The sequence below is a fragment of the Bombyx mandarina genome, chromosome A1 (genome assembly GCF_030267445.1).
Source record: "Bombyx mandarina strain Sakado chromosome A1, ASM3026744v2".
In the NCBI taxonomy this organism is placed as follows: Eukaryota; Metazoa; Arthropoda; class Insecta; order Lepidoptera; family Bombycidae; genus Bombyx; species Bombyx mandarina.
The window spans coordinates 15782044-15792820 of record NC_143234.1 but is presented as its reverse complement, the minus strand read 5'-3'; positions in this window follow the sequence as shown (position 1 = coordinate 15792820).

Sequence of the window (10777 nt, the reverse complement as noted above, 5' to 3'; positions counted from 1 at the left end):
TAGCTCGGAACGCAATCAAATAATCAAATAAAATGTGTATTTCACATTAGAGTAGATGATCTTGTCAGACCGAAATTCTCAAGTTTATAACGTCTCGTAGTTTTTATTACGTTAACGTGAAACACCACGGCGCAGTCTGCGAAAGTTTTCACCGGAGCGACGCGACGGTTTCACTTATATCGCGAATATGGAGTTTATTAGGGTGACGTTCGACATTTATAAAATTAACCATTTAAACGGTTTCACTGCAACATCAATTAATTTAGACCTTAATTATCTGTTTTAAGCTAACGTTAGAACCAAATTTATACATATCCGACATATCAGCTCTGATGTAGTATCGAGAACTACTGAGGTCTAAGAAAAAAAAAGGTTCCTTCAAACATAGGTACATACTCTAAATAATCTACCACAGCAGTTCAAAATATTACGCTTACATATTAATGTAAGCGTAATATTAATGTAAGCGTAATATTATGAATGTAAGTACTTTGAAACAATAATAAAATATAGCTTATTATTTACAATAAATATTTTAGTGATTTTTACATGACTCTAGCATTAATTTATTTTACATAAATAACTTTTAACTAATGTAAATTAACATTATTCTTATCCAGCCTAATAATAGATGGCGCCAGCAACATTAATTGCATAACAATTAAAATACTTAATCGAATTAGTAATGTTAATTATAACATAATTTATTATTCATATTTATGCTTCATTAATATTTAATTATTTTGACAGTTATATGTGTTTTAAAACAATAAAATAAAAATTAAACTTATTCTGAACATTTTCACATCATAACAATTTCAATAAAATATTAAACTAGATGATGACCGAGCTTTGCTCGGTTTTTTTTTTTGATAACGCCTTCTTAGTTGCCCTCAATTAAGAAAAATAGTATTTTTATTCGCCAATAGATGTCGGGAATAGTTGATTATTGAAAACACGAATAAAACAACATTTTCTGAAAATAAATCGTAGCTAGATCGATTTATTGCCCCCGAAATCCCCTGTATACTGAATTTTATGAAAATCGTTGGAGCCGTTTCCGAGATTCAGATTATATATATTAATATACAAGAATAGCTCGTTTAAAGGCATAGGATATGGTAGAATAACAGTTCCATTTTATTAGTAATAAACAAATAAATAATAACATAGAATAAACTAAAATATAAAGCATATTAATTATTGTCAATAGTGGCATTTGCGCCTAACTACGGTACAGTTCCACTCTAGTGCGGTCCGACCTTTAGGATAGTAGGTTTGCAAACACCCGTCGACATAAATTCCGTCGTCCACAGTAGTTAGTCCTGAGAATCGAATCCGTCTCCCCAGAGAACGGAACGTCGCTTTTACTTTAACAAGTCCAATTGAATTAGTGCACAAAGTTGAAACTGTATAGGACTCGATGTAGGTCTATTGAGTCTAAGCCGGGAAAATAAAATGTAATTAACACAGAAATATTGTTGCGTTGTGAATAAGAGTGGACTGTATTATTAGTTTGATATTTTTATTGATCTATAAGTGACAAAATAAAGAATTTAAAACTAATGACTATAAGAAATAAGAAACAGATGTGTCGCCCTTGACGGCTGGAAATGGAAAGGGGTAAAGCGTCATAGCGGACGTCGCCCGTTGACACCTTTGACGTTCCGAATTCAAACAAATATAATTGTGGAGGTTAAGAAAACTTGTGTTTATCATTACATAGTATAAAACAAAGTCGCTTTCTCTGTCCTTATATCTGTCGTCCCTATATATGCTTAAATCTTTAAAACTACGCAACGGTTTTTGATAATAACATCCATTAAATAGTGGAGAAATCAATAATAAATTACAGTTTCCGAAGCGAAGCGAGGGCGGGTCGCTAGCCTAAATATATTTCGCATTTCAATTTAAAAAAAATGTTCAAGTGCATCGTCAAGGGTTAAGTAGGTTGCTTAATGTATATTGTGAGTAAATTTATTTCCTTACATTATAAGTTAGATTATTTTTCGTTATCGCATTGTTTTATTCTATAGTTGTAAGGAACGTTGTGTAAAAACTCAGCACATTTGTCTTGTTTAGACGTGCGCACATGCTTATATGGCAAGCCAGTTTTTTTTTTAATTCTTGTTATTCTTTGTGTATCTTTTTAGCTTCTAATGTGTACATCGTATGCCTAATAAACAAATTTCATTAGTCTGTACAATATCATCAGAAGTTATCATTATATGTAGTACGTGTGGTTGATTTACTAGTTGCCAAATTCATCCTCCTTGTTTTTTTAACACGTTGATTGCGGGACAATTTTTGTAAGACTTTCAGCCAGTGCGTTTGACATCTTTTCGAGGCAAGATCGGACTTCTTTGCAGTGCGTATGAGACATGATAAGCCTCACAAAGGACCGTTTTTAACATGACTCATGCCCATAGAAATCTGGACAGTCGATATTTCATCAGAGCTGATATGTCGGATATGTATAAACTTGTTTCTATCGTTTGTTTAAAACAGATAATTAAGGTCTAGATTAATTGATGTTACAGTGAAACCGATTAAGATCACAAGCCCAAAGCACGTCATTACGGATCCCCCAGATCCATTAACGGTGCTTTTAGGCACCACAAGCACCGGTCACCGTCCTCGTCGAATCCGTCGCTTGCGACAAAGGGCTCGACGAGCGAATTAACCCATAGACACAACCCACTGAGTTTCTCGCTGTATCTTCTCAGTGTGTCGCGTTTCCGATCCTGTCGTAGATTCTGCGAAGCACTGCTCTTGCTAGGGCCAGTGTTAGCATCACTCCAGTTTGAGTCCCGTGAGCTCACCTACTAGTTAAAGTTACGCTGAAATAGCCTCTCAAGGCTATCAGCTTAGGAAGGAAAAAAAAAACGTACCTGACATTTCGCTGCATTAATTTTTTTAAATTTTTTTTATTGCTTAGGTGGGTGGACGAGCTCACAGCCCACCTGGTGTTAAGTGGTTACTGGAGCCCATAGACATCTACAACGTAAATGCGCCACCCACCTTGAGATAAGTTCTGAGATCTCAGTATAGTTACAACGGCTGCCCTACCCTTCAAACCGAAACGCATTACTGCTTCACGGCAGAAATAGGCCGTGCGGTGGTACCTACCCGCGCGGACTCGCAAGAGGTCCTACCACCAGTATTAAATAAATAAAAGAAATTCAGGTATAATTTTATTTATATCAGAATTTTAAAAATTACTTCTATGTCTAAGAACTTTTCTTTTCAGTTCTCATTATTAAACCACCAAAATGCCGATCGGCTAATAAATACATCAGAAATCGAATATCACAATTCCCGACTGTTAAAGCCCGAAGGAGTATTAACTTGCCTCTTTTATCTACACTCGCAGTTTCTGAGTTTTGCTTTAAGAATTTAGGGCTGTCGCGTTGTCTATACTGATATTATAAAGAGGAAGGATTTGTTTGTTTGTATTGAATAGGCTCCGAAACTACCGAGCCGATTTGAAAAATTCTTGCACTGTTTGGAAGCTACATTATTCTCGAGTGACATGGGCTTAAATATTTTTTGAAAAAAATTAGGGATCCTTACTAAAACTCCAATAATGTAACCCAAGGTGTAAAAAAATTACCTAAAATATTCTTTACATCGCGTGCCCTGCGAAAACTATTGATGATAGATTATAATAATGTACTATGGACTTTGTAGAACACATTATTATTTTAAAAAAGTGTCGCGACAACATATGTCTAACTATTATAGTTATGCCGTAATATGTAATAAGTGTTCTTTTATTTAAAAAAATAAAACAATGTCAAATATTGTTAAAATTTTTGTTAAACACCCGAGCGAAGCCGGAGCGGACCGCTTGTATAGTATAAGTAAGTATAAGTTTATCAGGAACCAAAAATTACAACAATTTTTTATATTGTAGTAGCTGACCCGGCAGACTTCGTAGTGCCTCAATCGATAAATAAAAGCACTAAACTTTTGTATAAAATAAACTTAAAACAAACAAAAGGAATCCGTCCGACGGGGGAGACATCAAAGGGAAAACAAAATTGTTATTTTTATTTAATTCCAAGCATTTTCATATTTATCTATTTTAAACCTTCTCTGGACTTCCACAAATAATTCAAGACCAAAATTAGCCAAATCGGTCCAGCCGTTATCGAGTTTTAGCGAGACTAACGAACAACAATTCACTTTTATATATAGAGATAGATGTATTGGCAGCGACATTGTATGGTGTTGAATTAGATGGAAATGAAAGTAAGTCAATTGGAGTGACAAGGAATTAAATAATACTCTAATGACAATCCAGATCAGAGTACTGGTTTTTGCGTAGATAGGTGAACGATTTACTCGGTATAAAGTGGCTACCATATATGCCATATGACCATAGAGAATTTGTGGTCTTGTCGTCAACAATGCCACTAAACGACTCCCTGACACTCTTGTCAAAACGTCTGTAGCATAGATAATACTTACTATTGTTGATCGAAGGATAATACACATAAATTAGTTATAGAGAAGCAACTCAAGCACTCGACAAAAAAGTTTACGGGCGTCGGCAGCTAAAGGGCTTCGCTTTGATTAGTTTCTCATTGCTTCTGTAGATGGTAGTAAAATTACCTATCTTATATTTTATTTTAAATCAAGGATTTGTTAAATTTATAGAAACTATCAAAATTAATAAAAATTAATCAATTTGTCAAATAAAAACTTGTATGCTTTATAATTTTTTTATTTTCTGTGTTTAGTTGTACAATAATTAAATGCCTTAACTTTAACTACATATAAGTTTAGGGGCATCCACTACAAGATGTCGCTAGTTTCCATACAAAAAAAAAATTGTCTTAAATTATCGCAGTTTCAGGGCCCTGGTCTGTAGCCTGCAACATTGGCATATCGCTCTAGGGCGTCATCGGGCGCGATCGGAATTCCCGAACGCGCAGGTGTCCCCTGACGTCATTCAACAAGATTCGCGCGCCGATTTAAGTTCAATATAAAATCGAAATTTTAGTTTAATTAGTATCGTCTAGTGCGTCGTATACTTCTTTTTGTTTATATTTTAATACTGTACACATACATCTGGACATTATAAATATGATTGAAATAGTGTATTTGACTTTTGTGTAATCCGAGTGAAAATTTCCCGCGAATACGGAGAACAAATAACAAACCACACGTCTGATTTTCCCCGAGGTCAGAACCCGAGCGGGGTAAGAGAGTTAGCGCGATCAACACTGCAACCAGACGCGTGGGTCATGCCACGGATATCTGAACCTAATAAATATTTTATTACCTGCTAAATTTATATATTTTGATTCTTGTTATATAATGTTTATTTCGCGATTTTTAGTACGAAGGTCTGCGATTTCAGGATGAAAACCAAAACCTTTAGACATTAGACGGCCGTCTGGTGTAGTGGTAAGTGACATGGTCACTACACAAGGGGGTCGCGGGTTCGAACCCCGCCAAGGGAAGATATTTTGTATGATAAATATAAATGTCTTTTCCAGGGCTATGGATGTATATTAAATATATGTATGTGTATAATAAAAATCTTATATTTATTTCCGTTACCTGGTACCTGTAACACAAGTTCTTTACGAACTTATCACGGGACCAGTTAACGTGGCGTGATTGTTAGTAAATATTTATTATTATTATTATTATTATTACAGAAAATATATTAAGTTATGCGGCATTATGCCATACTGAAACATATTAATCATGTGCAATAAAGCGACACTAATTATTGTATATTATTAATTCATGTGTGATGACCCTGTACGGATGAATACATCAAACGGGTTCGGTCTTTAATCGCCGGGTAACCGCGGCTTTCCGGGTTGAATGCCATTCAACACCACTGCTATTTTACAAGTCCAAAAGAAAATTATAATTTAGGCAAAACGTTTTCATTGCGAATCCACCGATTACTTTAGGGTAAGAAAAGTTTTTGAGGTCCGAAATAAAGTTTATTCGTGTGAAATTTCAATTTTTTACTGGTGGTAGGAGCTCTTGTGAGTCCGCACGGGTAGGTACCACCACCCTGCCTATTTCTGCCGTGAAGCAGTAATGCGTTTCGGTTTGAAGGGCGAGGCAGCCGTTGTAACTATACTTGAGACCTTAGAACTTATATCTCAAGGTGGGTAGCGCACTTACGTCACAGATATCTATGGGCTCCAGTAACCACTTAACACCAGGTGGACTGTGAGCTCGTTCACCCATCTAAGCAATAAATAAAATTTTTACGGAATTTAAATAATATGAGTTGTGTTTGTGTCCAAGCAATCATAATATTATTACATATAATTTTACAACGGAAACCTAAACAACAACCACTATAATTGTACTATTTTGGTATAAAGTTTAGTTTAGGAAACGTGTCTTAATAATTAATTAAAATCTCTTTAAATATTCCCAATTAAATAGACCAAATATTGGTACATTTTGAATCTGAAAGGAATTCTTTCAAATAAAAGTTATTTTTCATTTAGTTGTCTAAAAAAAACCATTTGACACACACCATATTACGTCACGTTAGGCGTCGAAACACCTTAACCAAGTTTAACTGCCTCATATGGCACCTTCTTATTGTGTACGAGATATCAGTTTGTGGCGAAACTTCAAAAAGAACGCGGACTTTCTTCTTGTACCAAAAAAATTTCAAGCCCTTGCAGTCATGGAACAGGCTTTAACGTGTACTTCTTTTGAATTAAGTTTTTAAAGTTTTTTTAATTTATTAAAAAAAAAAAGAATGTACTTTTGGTATCTAAAAATTTATACTCTAACGATGATATTAAATTAATCAACCTACTTTGGGTCTGTAAAGTATGTGTGTTCTTTTTCTCTGCGATTCTTGGGGCTCTATTGTAGAATTTGTTATTTTTTGACATATTTGGATTGATGTGAACTAATATATATATATATTTATTGCCCTTGTAGGCAAACGAGCATACGGCCCACCTGATGGTGAGTGGTTACCGTCGCCCATGGACTTCAGCAATGCCGGGGGCAGAGCCAAGCCGCTGCCTACCGCTTAATACTCTCCACAAGCCTCGTTTGAAGAAGGACATGTCATAGCGCTCGGGAAACACCGTGGAGGGGAGCTTATTCCATAGCCGGATGGTACGTGGCAAAAAAGATCTCTGAAAACGCACTGTGGATGACCGCAGTGGCTCCCGGTAGTATGGATGAACTCTGCTCCGGTGGCGGGCGGTGCGATGGTAAAAACGAGATGCCGGTATCATCTCGAACAATTCCTCAGAGCACTCCCCATGGAACATAGGGTACAAAATACAGAGGGAACTGAAGTCCCTCCGCAGACCCAGAGTACAGATTGACTGATCTTTGAACTTATAGAATTAATTACTTTGAACTCATCGTGATCTAAATGATAGCACGGTCCGTGTATTTGTATCGATTGATACGACTCTGCCGAGATTTTCTAACGAAATACATTTTTGACAAATGTTCACGAATGACTTCCGCAGTGATGGAATAACATCGTGTAATCAAGAAAAAACCCGCAAAAATTATAATTTGCGTAATTATTAGTGACGTCTTGTAAGCCCGCACGGATGAGTACCAACACCCTGCCTATTTTTGCTGTGAAGCAGTAATGCGTTTCGGTTTGAAAGGCGATACGGTAAAAACTGAGACTTAGATCTTGTGTCTCAAGATGGACGTTGGCATTGACTTTGTTGATGTCTATGAGCTCCGGTGACCATTTAACACTAGGTAGGCTGTGAGCTGGTCCACCCATCTTAGCAATAAAAAAGATGTGTGGTATTGTGGGACACCGGATAGGAACGTAGCTCCTTATTATAAAAATATTAATTTTTAGTTCTATTCGAGGTTTAAGGAAAATAATTATTCGGGTAAGTATACATTTTTTATTATGATTTTTTTATTGATATAAAAAAAATAAAAAACTACTTTACAAAGTTATCAACTTTATTTTATTCACCATGATTTATAAAAAATATATAATAAAAATATGTTATTTTTTGTACGTTATTACAAAGCTAAGTCGTACACTGTGTGCATTGCTAATGAAAATCTTACGTTACGGTCGTTTTTTCCCGGTTAGGGTACCCCTCTGCATCGTTCCATAAGGAACTTCGTTCCAAAAACCTCTGCAACACATTAGAGGCCTTGCACCGCTTGCTGCGGCAGTTTTTACTATATTTTACTATGACGCTTAAAACATCCAATACCATTTCTGGTCTATTTTTTCGTAACTTCGAAGGCGACGGCCATTTAAGGTATAAAAACAATGTGAAGAGATTAGAATGGCACAATTGTACAGAGTTTATTTATAGAAAATATCCCAATATGAAATAGGTGTAATAAATAGGATTTACTTTTTTTTTTATTGCTTAGATGGTTGGACGAGCTCACAGCTCACCTGGTGTTAAGTGGTTACTGGAGCCCATAGACATCTACAACGTAAATGCGCCACCCACCTTGAGATATAAGTTCTAAGGTCTCAACTATAATTACAACGGCTGCCCCACCCTTCAAACCGAAACGCATTACTGCTTCACGGCAGAAATAGGCAGGGTGGTGGTACCCACCCGTGCGGACTCACAAGAGGTCCTACCACCAGTAAATAAGTACTTTAAAGTAAACGTAAAAACATTCCAAAACTTCAACTATTAATTAAAGTTTTATTATTAACTAGTGACCCGCCCTCGCTTCGCTTCGGAAACTGTAATTTATTATTGATTTCTCCACTATTTAATGGATGTTATTATACATATAAACCTTCCTCTTCAATCACTCTATCTATTAAAATAAACCACATCAAAATTCGTTGCGTAGTTTTAAAGATTTAAGCATACTTAGGGACAGACAGATATAGGGACAGAGAAAGCGACTTTGTTTTATACTATGTAGTGATATGTTTAAATGCTATGAGGTATTCTATATTTCTTACTAGTAGTATGATGTATTGTAAGCATCCTGCCTTTTTTTGCCGTGAAGCAGTCATGGAGTGTATGGGTGAGTAAGTAGGTCTAGAGAGGGACTTTGATTCTTTCGTGTCCGAGTGTTTTCCATTACGCCGCCCAATATCGTAGTCTATACTAATATTATAAAGAGGAAAGATTTGTTTGTTTGTTTGTTTCGAATAGGCTCCGAAACTACTGGACCGATTTGAAAAATTCTTTCCCTGATGAATATAAGCTACTTTTTTTTATAATTTTTTAAAATTTTTATTTTTTGGTTTCATGTGTGTTTTAATGTTTCCGAAGCGAAGCGAGGGCGGGTCGCTAGTATTCTATATAGTTCATCCATACTTTTACTTTAAATCGTCGTGGCCTAAAGGACCTTAACAAATGTTCACGATTGACTTCCGCGGTGAAGGAATAACATCGTGTAATAAAAATCAAACCCGCAAAATTATAATTTGCGTAATCACTGGTGGTAGGACCACTTGTGAGTCCGCACATGTAGGTACCACCGCCCTGACTATTTCTGCAGTGAAGCAGTAATGCGTTTCGGTTTGAAGGGCCCTTGTGACTATGAGACCTTAGAACTTATATCTCAAGGTGGGTGGGGCATTTACGTTGTAGATGTCTATGGGCTCCAGTAACCATTTGACATTAGGTGGGCTGTGAGCTCATCCACTGATCGACTGTCTCTACGTTCCCAGTGCGCTATGACATGTCCTCTTTCAAACGAGGTTTCAGGAGAGCGTTGTGCGATAGGCTACGATATGGATGTATTCCTGAGCTTTAGAGTACAAAAAGAAACTGAAAATTCATTATGTTCAGTTTCCCAATAATTGTTCTCAATGAAAACACATTTTATAAAACCACATTGTGTCTAGAAAACAATAGAAGATAGCTAGATGGCTGTGTTAAAACGATCTGAGATCAGACATTTCTTGCGTCGCTGACATCTTTTATATAGTAACTATATGCGTACATAATGTATATAAAACAAAAGTAATACTATCACGAAACGCGCAAAAAATTTGATTCTTATTCTTAAGATTATGAGACAGCGCATGCGTTGCCCTGAAACCACGCCTCGCAAGAAAAGGACGACTGTTTATTTCATGATTCGGAGTCAAAAAATCTGATTTTGATGCGATTGATTTCAGATAAATTACTTTAATCGAAATAAAAGGTTTTGGCATCGTGAAGATTTTTTTTGTAATCGTGATTCGGACGACGATGATGATACATTTAAATTTCATGTTTCTTTGCTTATCAATCTACTTTTCTTAAATTTAGTCTAAAACATTTTAAATGGATTGAAATAAACTAGTGAAGGAAGTAAGAGCGTTGAAAAAAACACGCCTGTTTTACTATGTAATCCACCGTATCAGATTTTTCATTAACAGTTGTAAAATAGAGAATAAAAAAACTCGCATTCGTTTGAAATAAGATGAACGAGTCATCAAAAATATTTTAATTACACAACTATAATTCCAGTTTTCATTAGTATCAAACAGGACAGTCTGCATCAAAGCGTTGCACCGTATAACTTACTCGCGGCTAATTAATTTGGATTTTGTGTGAAGTCTAAACATCCCCAGGCTCTTCCATCTTCCTCTGTCGTACCAGATTTTTCCACGAACTTCACTTCATTAAAGGCAAAGTTGGCGTTTTAATTAAAGATATTCTATAGACTTCCCGCCCATACAACCTCGATTCACTGAGACGCGGTTGGCTTATTTTTTTTTGACACACTCATTCCCGCCTCTGTGCCCTCCCAAACAAACAACCAAAGACTTTGAAAACAAATTTTTTGTTCACTCAAATAGAACCTT